This window comes from Sminthopsis crassicaudata, chromosome 5 (assembly GCF_048593235.1).
Source record: "Sminthopsis crassicaudata isolate SCR6 chromosome 5, ASM4859323v1, whole genome shotgun sequence".
Classification (NCBI taxonomy): domain Eukaryota; kingdom Metazoa; phylum Chordata; class Mammalia; order Dasyuromorphia; family Dasyuridae; genus Sminthopsis; species Sminthopsis crassicaudata.
Genome location: NC_133621.1, coordinates 213,482,859 through 213,504,363, shown reverse-complemented (window position 1 = coordinate 213,504,363; position 21,505 = coordinate 213,482,859). Strand labels below are relative to the sequence as shown.

Genomic DNA, 21,505 nt, shown 5'->3' with positions numbered 1-21,505 from the left:
TACCCTCAAGTGTAAGATTCAAATCAAGAATATAAAAAATAGAAATAAAGAAAATAAGAAAGAGATAGCATAAAGGATTAATCAAGGTCTTTTTCTATCAAATACTTTATTTTTATTAAATCTTTTTATTTACAAAGCATATGCATGGGTAATTTTTCCAACATTGACCCTTGCAAAACCTTTTGTTCCAAATTTCCCCCTCCTTCTCCCACCATTTCACCTAGCTGTCAGGTAGTACAATACATGTTAAATATGTTGAAATACATGTTAAATCCACATATTGATGCAGTTATCTTGCTGCACAAGAAAAATGAGATCAAGAAGGAAGAAAAAGAAAAACTGAGAAAGAAAACACAATTTAAGCAAATAACAAAAGAGAGAGTGAGAATGATATGTTGTGTTCCACACTCTGTTCCCAGGGTTCTTTCTCTGAGTGTAGATGGCTCTCTTCATCACTGAACAAATGGAACTGGTTTGAATCATCTTATTGTTGAAGAGAACTACATCCATCATAATTGATCATTGTATAGTCTTGTTATTGCCATGTATAATGATCTCCTATTCTGCTCATTTCACTCAGCATCAGTTTATGTAAGTCTCTTCAGGCCTCTCTGAAATCATCCTGCTGGTCATTTCTTACAGAACAATAGTATTCCATAACATTCATAAACCATAATTTACTCAGCCATTCTCTAATTGATTAGTATCCACTCAGTTTTCAGTTTCTTGCCACTACAAAGAGGGCTGCCACAAATGTTTTTTTTGCACATGTGGGTCCTTTTACCTCCTTTAAGATCTTTTTGGTATATAATCCCAGTAGAAACAGTAGGAAACACTATTGGATCAAAGAGTTCACAGTTTGATAACTTTTTGAGCGTAGTTACAAACTGCTCTCCAGAATAGTTGGATTTGTTCACAGTTCCACCAACAATGTATCTGTAGGACTAATCAAGGTTAAACTGTCATTCTTAACTGGAAAGCGATAAACCACTGGCTAAGTTGATTTTTTAAAAGATCAACTTACAAGTATCAAAAGTTGAAAAGATGAATTTACAATTAAAGAATAAAAAACAAAAACAATTTTAGGAGCTATTTTTGTCCTAATAAAAATGACAACCTAAATGAAATAAATGAATAGTCAAAAATAAGTTACCCAGAGAAAGAAAGAGAAATTCCAGTACAAAATATTTGAAAATCTCCCTGCAAAGTCCTCTAAGAAACTATACAAACACACTTTCACAATTGTCTTTACACAAATATAGATTTATATTGTTGGAGATATTTTAATTATGCATGAGTAGGCCAACCTAATATATTAAAAATAATACTGTATTAATTAATTTATTCATTAAAAACTATATTGGGCAAATTAGCAAAAGTAAATATTTGTAGAGCAAGAAGAAATTGTAACAAAATTCATCAAGAAGAAAATGTTAAAAATATGAAGGAAATCAATGAGAAAAAAAGATGGGAAAGAATAGGGCTTATCATCATCAAATCTCAAAATATACTACAAAGCCTTAGTTATCAAATCATTTTGATAATAGAAAGATTGATCAGTGGTACAAAATATACAGAAGAAAATGAACACAATAATTCAGTGTTTTAAAAGCCAAAAGATCTTAGGTATTAGAAAAAGAACTCATTATTAAATGAAAACTGTTTGGGAAAACAAAATTTATCTGGCAAAAAATAGACTGGATACCAAGAGAATACCATATTAAATATATGACTTAGAAAGAAATGATATTGTAAGCAAATTAGTTGAATAGGAAAGAAATTACCTATCAGGTCAATAGATGGAGGAACAAGTAGTGACCAAAGAAGAGATAAAAGTTTACAGGAGGTTAAATATATAATTTTTTTACATGAAATTGAATTTTTTGCACAAAATCAAAATATTTTAAAATTATAAGAAGACAGTAAACATCCATAGCAAGTTTCTCTGCTAAATGTATCATTTAAAAATAAGAAACTAAGTCAAATTTACAAGGATTAGAGAGGTTTTCCAAATGATAAAAGGTCAAAGAATACAAATAAGCAATTGCTAGAGAAATCAAAGTCATCAATAGCAATATAAAATGATCTAGAATACTGAAATCAGTAATTCAAATTAAAACAAGTGTGACAGAATTTTATTCATCAACAAGATTCCTTGAAAACTTAAAAGATAATAGTGGTTTAGCCCTTCCACTTTTCTTGGGCTTTCCTCCTTATATTTTAAGCATTTACCAAACTCTGCTGGGAAATGTCTTTAGAATTCAATTAACCTTCAAACCAACTAGGTTATACTGAATTTTTTCAGATAGAGAACTTTGTTTTCATTAGAATTAGAATTAAATTATGGTAAATTAAATGCTGTGGAATACTATAGCTCTGTAAGAAACAACCAGCAAGATGTTTCTAGAGAGCCTTGGAAAGACCTACATGAATTGATGTTAAGTGAAATGAGTAGAACCAGGAGATCATTATATATGACAATAAGACTATATGATGATCAATTCTGATGGACATGGCTCTCTTCAACATTGAGATGATCCAAACCAGTTCCACATGTTCAGTGATGAAGAGAGCCTTCTACACTGAGAGAGAGACCTGTGCAAACTGAGTGTGGAACACAACATAATATTCTCACTCTCTCTGTGGTTACTTGCTTGTATTTTGTTTTCTTCCTGTTTTTCTTTTTCTTCCTTCTTGATCTCATTTTTCTTGTGTATAAATGTATACATGTATAAAGGTATAAATATGTATACATGTATTGATTTAACATGTATTCCAACATATTTAACATATATCGGACTACCTGCCAACTAGGAGAAGAGGTTGGGGGGAAAGAGGGGAAATATTGTAAGAAAAGGTTTTGCAAGGGTCAATGTTGGAAAAATTACCTAAGCATATGCATTGTAAATAAAAAGCTTTAATAAAAAAGGACAAATTCAAAAGAACTAATATTGCTCATTTCTTTAATTATTAATATTTTTCGTTTTGCATTTCTTTTGGAGAGGTCTCCTGATCAAGGCCATCTTCCAGGTTTAAGGAAGTCCTATTTATAAGTTTTTGATTTTGAGTGTCTTTTTGGAAATTTCAATGCAATTGCAGTCATCAGTCCTGTAACTATATGTGAAAAGAGTCTATTATTGAGGTTTGCAATAAAGGACCCCGATAAAGACAGGATGCAAACAGAAACAGATCTCTGGAATTCCCTTACTCTGCTAAAGACATTATTTTCATTTTGTTTGTTTGTTTTAATTTGAAATTTAAATGGGATTTCTTGTGATTCCAGCATATGCCATTGTAAAGGACAATAATAAATTCTTCTTAGAAGCTTGGAGACACTTCTCCAATTGTGATTATGAACAAATATTCCATTTACACAATTTAAGTAAATGAAGATTACATCAGTTTTAGCAGTTACTCATGAGCTATGAATTACAACTCTTTCTTTCTGTAGTTCCAGTGGGGGTCCCCTAAGTGTTAGGTTCTTACTAAGTGCTAAGTCAGTACTTAACAATTCTCTAGTTCACACCTTTGGTTCCCCACCTTTAAGGGGAGTTTACCTCTTTGAACTTCTGAGGAGAAGTTTACATATGAAAAGGAGTTTACACAACCTTTAAAAGGAGCAAGTTCATTGGTTTAAGTAATTTCCCCCCAAGCCCTTGAGTTCTCACACACCCATTTTCTGGGAGGATAAAAGAAGACATTGAGCAAGGAGTGAGTCTATTCTGAGACAGACTTGGGACAGCTCTCTGGAGGAAAAAGGGCTGAGTCTGAGATTGAGTTGAAACAGCAGATCTCCTTCCAGAGAGCGATCTGCAGTTTCTGGAGACAACAGAACATCGCATTTTGGCATCCACAACGTGGGGCAAGGACTTTTGCTTATCCTGACAAGGACTTATTCTGAGCCCTTCAGAGGAGCTAGCCCAGACCATCGCACCTAAGGAGCATAAAGCTCAGAACCTAGGAGCATTTCCCTAATTCTAGCACAAATGATAATTGACTCTAAATGTACTGGCCCAGATGATAGGGGAAAGTTAGGTCTGCCATCATGGGGCAGTTAGGGCCCAGTAGTGTTAGTACAATATTGCTCAGGCTTACAGACAACATTCTGTATATTCTAAAAGACAAAGTAGGGCAGGATCTAAGAGGGAAAATTTTCCTGCCCTAGTATAGGGGGTAGCAGATGACACTCAGAGAGTAGGTAGCAGAGTGGCCATCAGAAACACAAACAGAGCAGCAAGGGAAGTGGGACAAACTGGAATTCCAGACAACCATTTACAGGAGCCAAAGATGTGGGCCCCAGCAGCAGTAACCAGCACCAAGAAAGGGGTGTGGCAGAGACTTGAGTGCCCTGAGGGTTGGGCCCCAGCAGAAGGCAAAGACATCCTACCAGTGGCAGTAGACACCTGACTGGGAACCCATTGATAGAATACAGGGCATTAGTGTGCAGAACGGAAAATGCAAAGTCTATTAGAGCCCACTAACTACTATAATATAAACTAAATGAGCCCTCTACTTTGCTGAAATAGAAGACTAAATGATCATTCTGTAATTAATCTTCAGGTAGAGTTGGAAAACCAAGATCTGGAATTGTTGTGAAGGGATTTGCTTTATAGCAACAAGGGGAAACAACTGAGACATATATATTCACTTTTTTTTTTCTTTTACCTTCTTTTTTGTCTTCATTTTATTTTGCAACATGCCTAACATAGAAATATGTTTAAAACTTCATACTAATAACACATTGAATTGTTTGCCTTATTAAAGAGGGAGGAGGAAAGAGGAAAAGGGAAAGTATTTGAAACTTCAAATTAAAAAAAAAGAATGAATGGTAAAGTTATTTTATATATAATCAGGAAATATTTGGTGAACAAAATATATTTAAAAATAAGAAGGGGGAGGTGAAAATATTTAGTTAGCTGAATAATTTAATTCAATCACCATTTATTAGGCATTGTAGTAAACAGTAAAATATCAAGCAAAAAGAATAACAAAATGAAAAGGAAGTTATTTTTCATTATTTTATATTCTATTAGGGAAAAATAATATAAAAATAGAAGCAGGAGTAAGCTACTTGCAAAAATGTCATATCCACCAAAATTACCAAGAACCTTCAGATTTTAAGGATTTTCAATCAAACAAGCACAAATTTATTAGAAAATTTAACATATATAACCTAATGTCAAAGATCAATTTCAAGGAACTCAGCATGGACAAACTGTTTATGTTTTTTTTTTCCCCCACATGAGAAATGTATACCAAATATTTAACATTGATATCAACAATAGGGTAACTGAAAAGAGAACTGAGGCAGAGTTGAGGTAAAAATAGTAAATACATTATACAGAAGTGGTGCAGAGGAAGAATATGCACAGAAGCATGAGAGTGGGGAGAAAGGATCATAGTTCTGAAAACCTACTCACATCAGGAATGGATTAAACAGACAACACTATATATATACCATGAAGGATATAGGAACCTCCAAATTCTATAAAGAAATAAAGGGGGAGTTATCAGTGGATGGGAAAGCAAAGGGTGAGGGAAGAAGAGAAAGGAAGGATTTATGGGTGAGAGGAGGTTAAGTAAAAGCAAAGCAAGTTAGGAGCACAATTAAAGTAAAAGGTCATCAGGGATAGGAAAGATATATGTATGTATGAGTGTTGCTTGGGGGAGCACGATGTGTATGTATGTATGTATGTGACTGTTTATATCTACCTATGTTTACATACATGTCCTTTCTTAACTATAGCTTGCTTGGGGTTGGGGGTGGGATGAAAAGAGGAAAAAATAAAGAAAAGAGAAGTTCAGCAGAGAACAAAAGAATTATTTACAAGGAAGTAAAGAAAAAATGGCCACTCATGATTATAATTACTTCTACTACTATATTAGAACATATACTAATATATTAGTAATTTGTTATTATATATTTTGAATCCTCCTTGATATTCTGTTGACACATGACAATGTTCTCTTTTGACTTTTTTATATTTTTCTTTTTCTTTCTGTTTATTGTGTTTTTAAAATGAAAATAAACTAATAATATTTTAATATATTAAGAATGAAAAATAAACTAATTTGAAAGGCAGGGGTAATTACTAACAATTGGAGGGATCAGGAAAGGGCTCTGGCAGCAAGTGGCACTTGAACTGACTCATGAAAACAATTAATCATCTCAAGAGCTATAATTATGGATAGAGTACAATCCATGCATGGGGGATTCCCTTCGCAGTGATCCATATATTAGACATGGACTTTTTTTTTTTTTTGTGGAGAATACCAAATAGAACAGTTTTCCTGGAGCAGAGAACAGATTGACAGAATAAAATAACATAGTTTTGTAAAGATAGATTGGAAAAAGATTGTGAAGAGTTTTAATTGTTAAATAGTAAAGTGTATATTTCATCCTATTGACAATAGGATCCACTGATAGACCAAATTGATTCCAATGGTCAACTTAATGTAAACAATAGTATCAATCTAAAGCCAGAAGGTTCTACTATTTATAATACTAACACTTGTATTAGTGAGAAAAATTAGCCACTTTCTTGATCTCAAATGGAAAAGCATGCATTTAATTCTCTCCAATTTTTTTTGATATAGTGCCATCAATTTGAGCTATAAAAAATAGACAGAAAAGCTGGAATAGGCAAATAAGAGGTAAAACTATTTCTAGTGGATCAAACAATAGTTTATTTTTAAAACTCCAGAGCACCAGGAATGTTCAGCTTTTCTATATATTATCAAGAAAATAAATGACTACGATCTAAAAAGAAAAAAAAATCATTCAAAATAGCTTCTAAATTGTAACATAGCAAGATAGCCTCAGAAATTATATAAACACAGCTACAATATGCAAAAAATTAAAAACATTTAAACAACATTTTAAAACATTTAAAGCATTAAACATGATTTCATATATGTGTATGTATAGTATGTATATATGTGTTTAATAGAAATATTGTTTGCCTTCTCAATTAGCAGAGGAGGGACTTGAAAGAAGAGGAGAATTTGGAACTCAAAACCATAAACATGAGTGCAAAATAAACAAATAAATGTATAAAATAAAATAAATGCTTTAAAATTTTTATATTTCTATATTAATCATATTATTAAAAAAGGCAAGAAAAGCAGAGTGAAAAAATATACTTTAATTTTCACTCAGGGCTTATTAATTCTCTCTCTCAGGAGGAAAGAATAGTATAAATCATAAACTCATGCCTTAGTGATAAAAGAAAGCCAAAAGGGCAGAGTAAAGCAGGAACTCATCTGACCTCTCCCAAATTCCTCTTCAAACAACTTTAAAATAACTCCTCAAAACTAATTCTGGGGCAGGAGAACCAACAAAAGGATGGAAGAAACAAATTTCAGCTTGAATCAACTGGAAGATTGAAAGGAAAAGTTTATCTTATGGAGGTGAGAGTGGAGTTCAATCTAGTGCAGGATACCAGGAATGCCTGAAGCAAGAACCAGAACCCTGGTGTACATCAGTATGGGTCTTGAGGTACAAGTGGATACAGCAGTAACTTCTGAAGCACTCTACCCACAGACAAGAAAGGGTCTAAACAACTGGTCAGAAGGTGATTAAAGGGGGAAGGTTGCTGCCCCTGATTTCAGGATTTTGTTGAATTGCCTAATTGTGTATTTGGGTCACACCCAGCTCCTGGGAAGTGGAGATCTTGGTCACAGTTTCAGAGTAGAAAAGATAAGAATGTATATACTTTGATTCTGCAGTGCCATTACTAGGTCTATCTTCCTAAGGAAATCATTATAGAGGGAAAAGGACCCACATGTGGCAAAAGGTTTGTAGCAGCTCTTTTTGTGGTAGCAAAGAATTGGAAAATGAGTCAATGCCCATCAATTGGGGAATGGTGGAACAATGAAGGAAAAACACAAAACAAAAACAAAAAGCAAGTAAACAACAACAAAAAAGGTGAAAATGCTATCTTATGATCCACATTCAGTTCTCATAATCCTTTAAATCGGTGCAGATGGTTCTCTCCATCACAAGTCTCGTTATTAGATTTGGCCTGCATCACTCATTGTTGAAAAGAGCCATCAGAGTTAATCATCTCATTACTTTGTGGTATATAAAGATAATGGAATATTATTGTTCTATAAGAAACTATCAGCAGGATGATTTCATAAATGCTGGACAGACTTATGTGAACTGATGCTAAGTGAAATGAGCAGGAGCAGATCATCATTGTACATAAGCAACAACAAAAGTAGGAGACATTAGGATGTATTTCTAGGATAAGTAAAAAATATAGTAAATATATAGTAATATAGTAATAGTAATATGGTTTATATAGTAAAAAAATAAACTTATGTAAAATTTTGTATGAGAACTTGAAAATATTGAATGACTTGAAAATGTAAAATACTTCAACAATAATTTCAAGGAATCCAAATATATCTGATATATAATGTGTTATTAGGTCAAGTCAATGATTTTTATTTAATACAGTGTTATGAGTCAGGTATGACTAAACGTGAACTGGTGATTCAGGCTCAAAATTAGAACAAAATGAGACACAGAGTAGAAGGGGAATCTAACACTTATCAAAAAGAAAGTTCATTTTAAAATTTCATGGGAATTCTATTTTTAAGGTACAATTATGGTTCAAATAGATACAGTCTCCCTTGGAATTATATTTTTTCAAAAAATGTTGACTCACATTACAGTAAGACATCTGTCCTGTCGGAGGATTTTCATCTCCTTGTAGGGTAGATTTTTTATGTCCTAGAAAACCAAAAAACTAAACTAGTGGTTGAGCTCCTAGTAAACTGGACCAACTAAGTCTCTGAAATAGATTTCCTGCTTTTTTAAGTGGAGAAAAAAAATCTCTTTCAGTACACATGGCAATGACTGTAACATTCCTAGGATCACAAAATCATAAACCTGTCTCATTTAGTCCATGCTTCCAGCTAGGGAAGAAATCACCTTCATTACATTCCAAATAGTTGGGCATCCTGATTCTGTATGTATCCTTTACTTGGACATTTCTGGTTGTATAAAACATACCATATATTTTAAAGACAATTCTTTTAGAACTCCTACCCTTCTGAACTGGAATCTGACTTCCCTTCAACTTCTATCCATAACTTTCTAAGGTCCTCAACATTTTGAGATAAAAAATATTCCATTCCATTCAATCAACTTAGCAATCATTTATTAAGCATCTACATTGTTTATCTTACATTGTATCTTACATTGAACTATGCATTGAAGAACTTTTGTACATTATGTACAAAATTATTCTTTGGTGTTATAGACTTGTCACATTACAGTAGACAACTAAATTATTCTAATTTGCTATAACAATTTGTTATTATTATTGTAGTAATTCTGGTAAAACCAGTCCTTATATGAAATTAAATGATAAAACTATTTTAAAAGATTACGATAGCAAAGCAATGGAAATATAACAATTTTGCTATTTTTTACTTTTCTAATCGTAATAAAAATATACGATTGTGTGATTAAAAAAAACATAAAGCCCAAACTTATGGAGCATATCATCAAAATTTTCCAGATTGAATTTCATATTACTTATTATAGTTGTCTATAATTTCACTAACTACCATTATTTATATCGCAATAGTGAACCCAAAAGTAAGTGAGCAACCCTTCTACGAGCAGCTTAACCATCTTTTCACATATGCTTTATGGGACATCACGGTGAGGTCCCCAGTCAAGTAACGTTATATAAAATGAAGAAGCAGATTGAAAACAGCAAAGGCATACTAATAAGAGGGGGGGAAGATAATGTTGAGAGTACAAATAGATGAAGGAGTTATGAGAGAAAATTCTAAAAGGCAAACAGAAAAACACTTATCAGGTTGGGACCATTTGTGTTATGATATGTGATGCAATTTCTGAATGTCACCATATACTTTTATCTATATTATAATTATATAATATATGTTTATATATACATATATAATTTATATGTGATTATATATTGTCTAATTAAATTATAAATCACCAAGAAAATGCTATTTTATATAGGTTATTAAAAGTGAGGTTACTTTTGAGGGAGATATTCACCATGTTTTTTTAATGAGGTATTGCTTTCCTTCTGCCAGCCAAAGCAGTTGGCATTACATGAGTTTTCCAGGATCATATAGTGAGTAAATGTCAAGTCTGAGGTTAGATTTGAATGCAGATCCTCCTGACTCCAGGGCCAGTGCTCTCTCCACTATACCATCTAGCTTCCCCCCCTTTTAATCAGTTTTGTCTTATGTTGTATACATCATCCCTCCAAAATGCTAAAAAAAGGCAAGAAATTAAAGAACAGAAATTTCGTCATAATAATTGAAACCTAACTATAAGTTTTATGAATAGTATAGAAATCACAATGAAATCCTCAAATTATCATCTTTATGTCTCAGTCTTACTAGGAAATTAAGCCACACATATAACCACAATATAATAAATAAAAATTCGATGTATATTAAATATTCTCTCAATTTGTCCCAGAAGAGTAAGAGTCTAAGTCTTATATTGAAGTAAATAAAAGTCACTGGATTCTGTCTCTGTCTCTATGCTTTTTTGTCTGTTTCTCTATCTTTCTTTTTATCTCTCTCTTTTTCTTTCTCTGTCTCTCTCTTTCTATTCATTAGTTTATCACTTATTTATTGTTGTTCTTTTAATGAATCAATCTGAGAAACATCATGGAACAGTGGACAGAGAGCAAGCCTAAAAGCCAGAAAGATACAGTTTAAATCACTGCTCTGACATGTTAACTGTGTGATTGTGGATAAATCACAATTCCCCAATGTTCTAAATAATTCTCTTAGGTACTAACATATTAGTCAAGGGCATTTTATAAGAAATCATAGATTCAGTCCCTGTACCTATCCTATCAGTCTATAATTCCAATTATAAGCAGATCAGACAAAGTATATACAGAGATTCATATTGTTGTCAGATCCAGGGATAAGGGATTTTCATCGGCCTGCTATCTATTTCTGTCTTTATAAATGTATATTTTTTTTCTCTAGACAAAGAAATCTTTTCTAATTTGCCTGAATTGTCAGGAAAATCAGCTTATCATATTGTTATTACTATTATTATTGGTATTATTATTATTATTATTATTATTATTATTACCACTTCTTACTCTGGCTTACAAAGAACACATATAAAATAATTCAAGAAATAGTGTATATCATCCTTTGGAAGAAATGTGTGCTCAAGAAATTCAGAGGTTAGATCTAAATGTCTTTACTGGGAAGTGTTGACTATGACAGGAGTGTGAAAGTTAGAAAACCTGATATGAATGAAATATAAATGAAGATCAAGAGGATTCTTTATAGCATGTGGAACTGGGCCCTTTAGGAAGAATTCAGAAGAAGAAATGGAACAAGAATTGCCAAGAATTAAAAGATTTGGAGAAGTTGAAGTGAGCACCATTGGAGAAAATGGTTCACATCTGTAAAATAATGATCCAAATCCAGGTTTACTAGATAAATGGAATGCTTCTCTATGTGTGTGAAAAACACTAAAATAAATGGAAAATATTGTAATTGTTTTTGTTATTAAGAATGTCATGACAACCTTAGCTCTGAATTTACTTTTATTGGCTTAAACTATGTCCTGAGGGGTTCAGTTCTCCCACACTTCACCAAATAATCTCATTCTCTTTCCTTGGAGAGCAAAGATTAATCATTCAGAAACTTAATGAGCTGGAAAAACAAATACCAGTAGAATAAAGGTGCCCAAGAATTTTAAATAAAATAAATTAGTTTCCATCTGAAAAGTGAATTAGTTGATTTACAAATCCCTTTTTTCCCTTTTCCTTCTCAGTTTATTTTCATCAGTGTTTTTTGCTATTTTCATCTAACAATGGTGTCCTTTAAGAATTACTGCTCACTTCATTCACATCATTTTATATTAGGAGTTTCCTCATTTTCTACTTTAAATTTTGCAATTTACCCACAAGATACTTTTTAACTTTAAATTTTTTCCCCTTAAGATTCATTATCCCCTCCTCCTTTCTAATACATGTTTACCTGTGACTTTATGTCTGAACCATTGGAAATGATTTTTGAAAAATTATGAGGAAAGAAAAGTGACAGGAGATAGTGAAGAAAAAAAGAATCTCAGTAATAATGTCAGTGAACATGTCTTTAGTTCCTTATTAAAAGAAAAATTATGAAAATAGGAAAGAGGAAGTGTTCTTCCTAATGTCTTGACATGTTTAAGTAACTAATAGCTTGTGTTGAAAATGTGTGAGTTTTTTCTAGGTGGAGGTACTCCAAATAGTTTCTCAACCATAATCATATTTTGTTATTAAGAATGTTATGTGCACACACAAAAAAGTTTCAAAATCTTTTGCAAGTTACAAAGGGATGGATTTATGGTACAAGAAAATGCCAGAGTCAACATTGTAAACTAATCTGGAGATGGACAAGGGATACATCCTGGTTCTGCTCTTGCTTATCTTTTTTGTATTTTTCCCCTTTATTTTATGTTTTTCTTTTTCTTCAGTACCAAATCTTAGTCTGAAATCAGTGTTCTTTCTATTGGAATACATCAAGGGTTTGTGCATGACTAAGACTTCCCAGTAAAAATAATCAGATTGTATCTCTACCTTTCCTGTTTATACATTTACCATGTGATGTCTTGTGTGGTACTTCTTAGACTATTTTAGATAGGGTATAGAAGCCAATTTAAGGCATCTCCTATCATTATCTGAGCAGCATTGCCAATGGTTAGACATGACCAATTTACTACACATTTATGGTCACTTGGAAAAAAATACAACAGTTTTTATCCTTAAAATGTAATTTACTCGTTGTGATAACAGGTTATCTCCAGTGAGAAAGATCATTTTAGTAATAAATATTTATAGTAAGCAGTGAGAGGAAGAAAAGTAAGAAGCCCCCCAAAAGCTGTCAAATACTTCTTTTCTTGTTATTATTGGCTATTTCAAAGTCTTCTAAATGCACCAACCCTCTCTTTCTAAATCCAGAGCATCTTATTCTCCTTATTTGGGAATATGGCTGCCAATTTAGTCTGAGTATAACAAGGAAAGAGATTCTAGTTCTGTTATTACTCATCTTATTTTCTTTTACTATTTCCCTCCTCAAGTTCCCTTCTTTCTTTCAGTATACAATCTTCTCTTTTCCTTTAGAAATAGGATAATTACTAAATTAATAACCTTTGAATGAAATAGGAATCAGAAGAGAAAATAATCAAGTAGATTTTTCTTTATACTGAGACACTAGAGAAGTTGAAGAATATTGGCTTTTAAAATTGTTTAATGAGGTGATTTTCTCCCCAAATTTACATTTTGGGGGGGATAGTCTGAAAAACAGAATTTCCTATTAAACTTAAAAGCAAATGCAAAATAGAAATCTATCCAGAACAATGAATGTTCCTCTTTATTAGATAAGGTGAAAGATCATGGTAGGAAATATTTTAAAATAGAAAGAAGCAGCCAGAGCCAAATAAACAAAACAAAACAAAACAGAAAAATAGATCTATTGAAAACTCCAAAACAGAAAATCAGTTCAATCAATGATTGCTTGTCATCTAGCATGTCTCTAAGTCTATGATTTAAATTTCATTTTTTTTGACATAATGTAGTCTCGTTAATCAATGGCTTAGGAGTTCTTTAATTCAATGATGCTCTCAGGACTACTCAGAGCAACCAGAATCCACATGAAGGCAAATTTTTGTGATGAATGGATGGTTAGCCTCACTAGGACTGGCTTTAATTATATTCCTACTAACACCTGTCTCCTATCAAAAAAAAGTTCTGAAACTACCTGATAATGATCCTCAATGTCAAAAATTCTTACAAAAATAGTAGTGAAAAGACAGATATATGGAAAGTTAAGGTTATATTTCAACTTCGAATATTCTTTGGAATCAAAATAACTAAAATTTCCATAACACTTTAAGTTTGTAATTATATTGACAGTGATAGAATTCCCTCCTCAAAAAAAGAAAAGAAACTATTTTGAAAAAAAAAAAAAACTAATAATGATCATCATTGTCAAAAATTCTTAAAAAAGAAATCCAAGTGAAAAAATAGAAATTTGGAAAGTTTAGGACAAATTTCAAAGTAGGATATTATTTAGGAATAATCATATCTATAAAATTTATATATTGCTTTAAAGTTATTGAAGAAATTTCTCATACAAATATTATTCCATTTTATTCTGATAAGAATCTTGCGAGGCAGGTATTAATATTATTATTATAATCATATTCAGATGAGACAACAGGGTCTAAGAGGGTTGCATCGCTAGTAAATATGTGAGATAGAATTCAAAGTCAGGTCTCCCAGACATCAAGGTTAGCACTCTATTCAGTCTGCTATCTAAGCACCAAAATAGGATACAAACTTTTCATTAACACGAATAGTATGCATTCATATAGTTATAAATATGAATCACTTCCTACCCTTGATCTCCTCAGAATATTAGATCTCTTAATTGGGTAGGGCAAGCATTTCTATGCTCACTTTGTGGAAGCGAACTATGTGGTCCATTGAGATTGTTATTTGCTTAATTATAATTGCAATATGGCTTCAAGAAAACTGGCTCCCAGGTCTTTAGGCAACAAGTTTTAATGTCCTTTCTACAATTTTGTGCATGGCAAAGACCTAGAACATTTGATATTGAGGTTACTTTAGTGCTTATGATTCTAATTCTACAATTCCACTTTTATAATGCCTGTTAGTCCAGTGATGCATTACTTGAGGGCAAGTTCAATTTGGAAAGTTAACATTTCCAATCACCTCATGTTTCTTGGCTCTCTACCAACTTTCAATCAAATCTGTCAGTTTTCCTTTTTTTTCCATGACTTTAGTCATCAACCTTTAGTACAGTTATCTGTCAAATGTTTTCTGAAAATCTAATTAGATCGTATGATACTTACAGCATCCTTGTTCTGAGTATTTTTTCCCTAATAGTCTCAACCTCCTAGATTTCAAAAAAGGTCTTGAGGCATCATCTCATTCTCCCTAGCATAAGCAGCTATTTTCCAGATATTACTACTCTGGAGATTTTAGAGATTTGTCAGCCTAAATCAGGGTAAAATACAGGGTTCATTATCATTGCAATAAAGGGTAAATTTAAAGGTCATAATATTATTGCAATCTGATTTCATGGTACTTGTGTATCATTTCCATTTTTTTTTATTTTAATTTTTCAAAAGACATTAGGTTGACCAAAATATTTCTGGGTAACTAATTTGGTAACTCCTGATTCCCATTAAAACTTACTATAAAACTTAAGAATTTTCAACATTGTGCAAAAGAAAGGAGTATAAACTTAATTGATTTTTTCTCCCAAGAAAAGCACTTGTATATTTTCTGCCCTCTGACTTAATTAATGATGTCTATTTTTTTGTTTCATCTTTATATTTTTAAATAATTAATTTGGATTGTTGAAATTCCTTTGCTTTATTTAATTATGTGGTTATTGTTACTATGTGAAGTTTATCTTGGGCAATTGGTATAACTCTCTAATTAGCAAAGTCTTACACCATTTAATTTATTGTTCACATTCCAAGTCCATCCACAAAATATTTAGACCTTTGTCATAGAAAGTAGCCTAATTTTTAGCATTCTGTAGTATTACTCCTTATTGGCTATTGAATTAGTTGGTCCTCTCTTTGTTGCATCTAAATTTAGCACTTCCTGGTTAAGTGTTTATTAAGATGGATGTGTTGCCATGAATTTTTGACTTGCATAATGATTAATGATCTGGTCTTCATGCTCCTGTATTTTGGTCCTTGTTTTATATGCACTCTCATTTTCCATTACCATAAGAGTTTCACTTACTTAAGTAGGGTTTTCATGTTGCTAAAGCTTTCTTCCCTCTCACTCTCAGAGCTTCAATCTATTCTCCTAAAATGATGGGGAAACTGAAATCAATTTTATGCATCTTAGAACTCAGTGCAAAAGGAGTAGTAACATTAAATGTTAATAGTTTTGAAAATTAGTGTGGTATAGCATCACAGATAGTGTGCTCCATGGATAAAGAGCTGTTTTGGAATAAAAAAAAATACATAGTTTCAAGTTTTTTTTTTTTTGACATGGCAACTGTATAATCATATACAAGTCATTTAGTCTCTGAATACTTAAGCTAAATCTCTAATATAGTGGTTCTTTGAGTGTCATCCTGGGCACCTCTCAGATGCTTACAGAGAGTCTACAGGTTCAAAATAATTTTCATAATAAAATCAATTAAGTTTATAATCCCTTCGTAATTTCTAATATGGTAAATACTTATATGGAACTCATTAAAAACAACATGGTAAATATTGATGATAGAACTCACATTAAATAAAATATTTTTGGTGTTGTCATGGAGCTTGAGATCATCAAGATTGAAGATTGCTGCTTTATGGCAAGAGATTGCAATGGCAGAGGGAGTTGCCTCATCTAGAAGCTCTCTCTGCCAATGACATCAGGCCTCCAGTCACTATCCTTACCATACTTACTGAAAAGATAACAAAGGGAAAAAACAAAGTATTATGTAAAAAAGGAGCTCACACTGGATTTTGGCTTCTTATACTATGTGACAATAGGAAAGTCATTTTTTCCTTTCAATGTTCTAGGCAACTGTCTAAGACTGGCTATTACAGAGGAGATGCGAAATTGCATCTAGGGGAGGAGTTATACAGAAATGAAATTGAAGTTCTGTACAATACTTTACATTCAACCACTTCAAAAAAATAATAAAAATAGAACAGCAACAACTATTCAGAGTAAGAAATTTGTTATTGATAAAATTCTCCATTGATTCTGTTCCTGTGATAAGAACCAAGTAAGAGTTTAGGAGGAAGAAAAAGAGAATGACATCTGCAGAGTAGAAGTGTCAAGGGCAGAGGCCTTCAGTATCAGAAATACTCCTACCTAAGGTTATTTGATAATTCCACTCAGCAGGCTTTGGGTTGGACTAGCTGAGATTATAAATGGTCAAAGTAATTGCAAGTGACCATATTGCTGATACAAGGGAAAATACTAAGTTTTCTGAGTTCAAGTTCATATTGAATCCCAAATTTCACATCTCAGAATTATTTTCCCTACACTTTTTGAGGATCAGATTTCTTTTCGCATTACAGTGTACTAGTTAAGTTGAGCATCAGTAAACTATGCCAGTTTAAAAGGTAATATTAGTGAAGAACTAAACAAAATTAAATTCCAAATATCTTAAAATTTCTGCCTCCAAATGTATCTACTATCTGAAGGAACTTCTGGAATTTTAAAGACCAGTGTCCAAAAAACTAATTTTGAAGAGGTTTTCTATGTTTATTTTTCATTGAACTCTAGTTCTAATAATTTATTCATAAATTCCATGATAAGAATAAATACTGCTTCATATATTCAAATATGAGTGATTATTTTTCAGGGGGCTAATAGCAGCTTGGTGGACATAAGCACTGACATTTGAATCAGAAAGATTCACCTTCATGAATTCAAATCTGGCTATATGATCCTGATCGAGTCACTTAATTCTGATAGCCTCAGTTTCCACATCTGTAACATGAGCTCAAGAAAAGAAATCACAAACTACTTTATTTTCTTGAGAAAATTCCATTCTCCAATTCATAAATGGTCAAAGGATATGAACAGACAATTTTCTGATGAAGAAACTGAAACTATTTCTAGCCATATGAAAAGATGCAGCAAGTTATTATTAATCAGAGAAATGCAAATTAAGACAACTCTGCGATACCACTACATACCTGTCAGATTGTTTAGGATGACAGGAAAAGATAGTGGTGAATGTTAGAGGGGATGTGGGAAAACTGGGGAACTGATATGTTCGTGGAATTGTGAATGCATCCAGCCATTCTGGAGAGCAATTTGGAACTATGCTCAAAAAGTTATCAAATTGTGCATACCCTTTGATTCAGCAGTGTTATTACTTATATCCCAAGGGAATCTTAAAGAAGGGAAAGGGACCTGTATGTGCCAAAATGTTTGTGGCAGCCCTTCTTGTAGTAGCCAGAAACTAGAACCTGAGTGGATGCCCATCAATTGGAGAATGGCTTAATAAATTGTGGTATATGAATGTTATGGAATGTTATTATTCTGTAAGAAATGACCAATAGGATGATTTCAGAAAGGCCTGGAGAGACTTATATGAACTGATGCTGAGTGAAAAGACCAGGATCAGAAGATCATTATATACACTTCAACAACAGTACTATATAATGATCAATTCTGATGGATGTGACCCTCTCCAACAAGGTGATGAACCAAATCAATTCCATTTGTTCAATAATGAATAGAACCAGCTATACCCAGTGAAAGAACTCTGGGAAATGAATGTAAGCCACTACATAGCATTTCCAATCCCTCTGTTTTTGTTTGATTGCATTTTTTATTTCCTTGACAGGTTAATTGTACATTATTTCAAAATCTGATTCTTCTTGTGCAGCAAAATAACTGTATGGATATACATATATTGTATTTAAAAATACTTTAACATATTTAACATGTATTTGTCTATCTTCCATCTGGGGGAGGGGATGGAGGGAAGGAGGGGAAAAAATGGAAGGCTTTGCAATTGTCAATGCTGAAAAGTTACCCATGCATATATCTTGTAAATAAAAAGCTATTTAAAAAAAGAGAAAATCTCAAATGGTGGTCATAAAGAGTTGAACAGGACTGAAATGGCTCAACAATGCAATGTAGAAAAACTCATCCAAATCTTTTCCTCATTAAGCTTTCCTTTCTGACCTTCTATCATCTTTCACTTAGAAGCAGTATGGAGCATTTGTATAACTTGTCTCCTAGTTGTTTTATATTTTACATTGAATTCTCAACAATCACTTATTTAATGCCTGCTATGCACAAGACAGGCTAATCTTACCCTTGCCTATTGTACTGGGGGATACAGACTGTGCACCTTTAAGTGGCTGTTAAATTATATTAGGTTTTCAGCAGGAGGAATACAGAGAGGCTTGGAGAGACTTACATCAACTGATGCTGAGTGAAATGAGCAGAACCAGAAGATCACTGTACACTGCAACAACAATACTGTATGAGGATGTATTCTGATGGAAGTGGAAATCTTCAACATAAAGAAGAGTCAACTCACTCCCAGTTGATCAATGATGGACAGAGGTAGCTACACCCAGAGAAGAAACACTGGAAAGTGAATGTAAATTGTTAGCACTAATATCTGTCTGCCCAGGTTACATGTACCTTTGGAATCTAATGCTTATTGTGCAACAAGAAAATGGTATTTACACACATGTATTGTATCTAGGTTATATTGTAACACATGTAAAATGTATGGAATTGCCTGTCATTGGGGGGAGGGAGTGGAGGGAGGGGGGATAATTTGGAAAAATGAATACAAGGGATAATATTATAAAAATATATACTAATAATTAAAAAAAATAAAAAAATAAAAAAAATTATATTAGTTTTTTTTTTTCCCTCTCAGATAGATTGAAAGTTCCTTGAAGGCAAAGATCTTTTAGCTCTCAATGAGTACTCTATGGCACTGGGCACTTAATGATCTCACAATAAATAGTTATTGATTTATTGATTCTTTCAAGAACTCCATTAGAGAGTTTCTGCAAAAATACACAATGTGGAGTTTGGGTTTCTAGCTATCCTCTTAGGGAGTCACATTTTTTTTTGTCTTCTTTACACATGATGTGACTTTCTGTCTCTGTTGAATGATGTTCTGGCTCATTTTGCAAAAAAACAAAAATAGCGTTAAGATATCAGATTTGCCAAGATAATGCACCCTGCATATCACATTATGCTCTCATTTCTATTTTTATTTTTCTGGTTTCAGGTCTTTCACACATTATTTTTAGCAAGAACCAGAAATCACACTCAAGAGTAATGAAACTTCTAAATGTTTTAAAAAGAGAACCCTACTTTTCAAGTACCACATATACTAGATGAAGTATTTGAAATTTCTATTGCCAAGTATTTGATTATAGTACTAAAATACATGCTTAATAGCACACAGAGTTTGAATTACTTGCTTATTGGTGGTAATGCATCCCCTGTCTCTTTCCAAAGTCTTTTCATAATCCTTAGTGTTCATTTAACAGGTAGATTAAGAATCTATGGACCCAGAGCAAAATTTATTTAGCCTTGTAGGGTACAACCCTATAGTATTGCCCACATTCTCCTAATTTCTGATTAAAAAGCCATCAAAATTAGAAGCTATTAAAATAACATTTGACAAAACAGGAACAGTCATAGGGAAAGAGATACACACACAAAGAGCAAGAGAAAGAGACCAAGAGAGTGAGAGAGAGAGAGTGAGGCACAGAGACTGTGAGACAGAGACCCAGAGACAGAGAGGGAGACATGTTTGAAAATGTAAATTATATAAAACCAAAATCTATCAGTGTTTTGTAAGAAATTTTAAAAATAATATTAAGATAATATCTTGAAGACTTTAAAAGAAAACATTTAAATTTAAATAGGAAATGGAAATTTAGATTCTGAATAGATTTTGGAAAATGGCAAACTAATATAAAATGTTTTTAGTTCAGAGAATATGTCTACATTAGAAAAGGTTGATTCAGTGATATAATTATGGATTTCTACCTCTCATTTCTATCATCCTTTGTTAGGAACATGAGCCATCAAGATTTTTTATCCCAAAGGAGCCAAAAAAAGACATGTTCATTTTTTTCAAAGTCATTAAGCAGAAGATTCATGACATCACAACTATTTGATCCTTTAAAGATTAAGGAAGAAAATGTCTGAGGCTACAGCAGTATAATAAATGATGATGCAAAGTCCTCTCCTGAAAAACAAGAAGAGTGCTGAAGTTAGCATGTATTTACAACAGTAGCTGATCACTAAGATATGTCATTTGAAATGGATATGTCATTAGAAAGTGTTACATGCTCTTCTTTCATGAAAAGGTCAGTAATGATAGGGAAATCTCAGAAAGAGGAGCCAAGATGTTCCTTTGCCCTTTTCAGAGACAGAAATCATCCACATTTCTAAAATGTCATGCACAATTCAGCAAAGGAGCAAAATGCAATCAGCAGAAAATAGTTGCCAGGATCTTTCACAAAAAGCATCATTGTCAAGTATAAAGGAATTTAAATTTAGTGGTCATTTTTATGACTCTTTGATTTTAAACATACACATGCATACAAATATCCAATCTTCAAAATTTGTTTTAATTACAACTTTTTAATGTAATTTATGTTATTTTTATTATATTTCTTCAGAAGAAGAAGGTAACTACAACATTTGTTCAGAAAAGACTAGTACCTCTGATGCAAAGGCTGCTGGGCCCTAAACAGGGCTACTTTTTACCTTTGGTGGCTACCTAATCCACCTCCCACCTGTGACTCCATGAAGCTGTAGCATGAACAGGGGCCACACCCTGGTAAGCCATTTAGGCAGATGGGATTAACCAAATTGAGGAAATCAAAGGGACCCAAAGCCTATGATGAGTTAGGAAGGTGTCTATCCCAGGCATCTAAAAACTTCCCCTGGTGAAATGGGTAGATGAGAATAATTTGTTCCAATGGCCATGAAGG

At 32.7% G+C, this 21,505-nt stretch overlaps 1 long non-coding RNA gene across 1 annotated transcript in view; it reads left to right on the top strand.

Annotated features, from left to right (window-relative positions):
• Positions 1 to 20,664, top strand: part of LOC141542740 (uncharacterized) — a 110,708-nt gene extending 90,044 nt beyond the window's left edge. Inside the window, exon 3 of the long non-coding RNA XR_012482245.1 lies at positions 20,579 to 20,664. This is a non-coding gene — a long non-coding RNA (uncharacterized LOC141542740). The remainder of the gene's footprint in view (positions 1 to 20,578) is intronic.
• Positions 20,665 to 21,505: the final 841 nt, after the last annotated feature.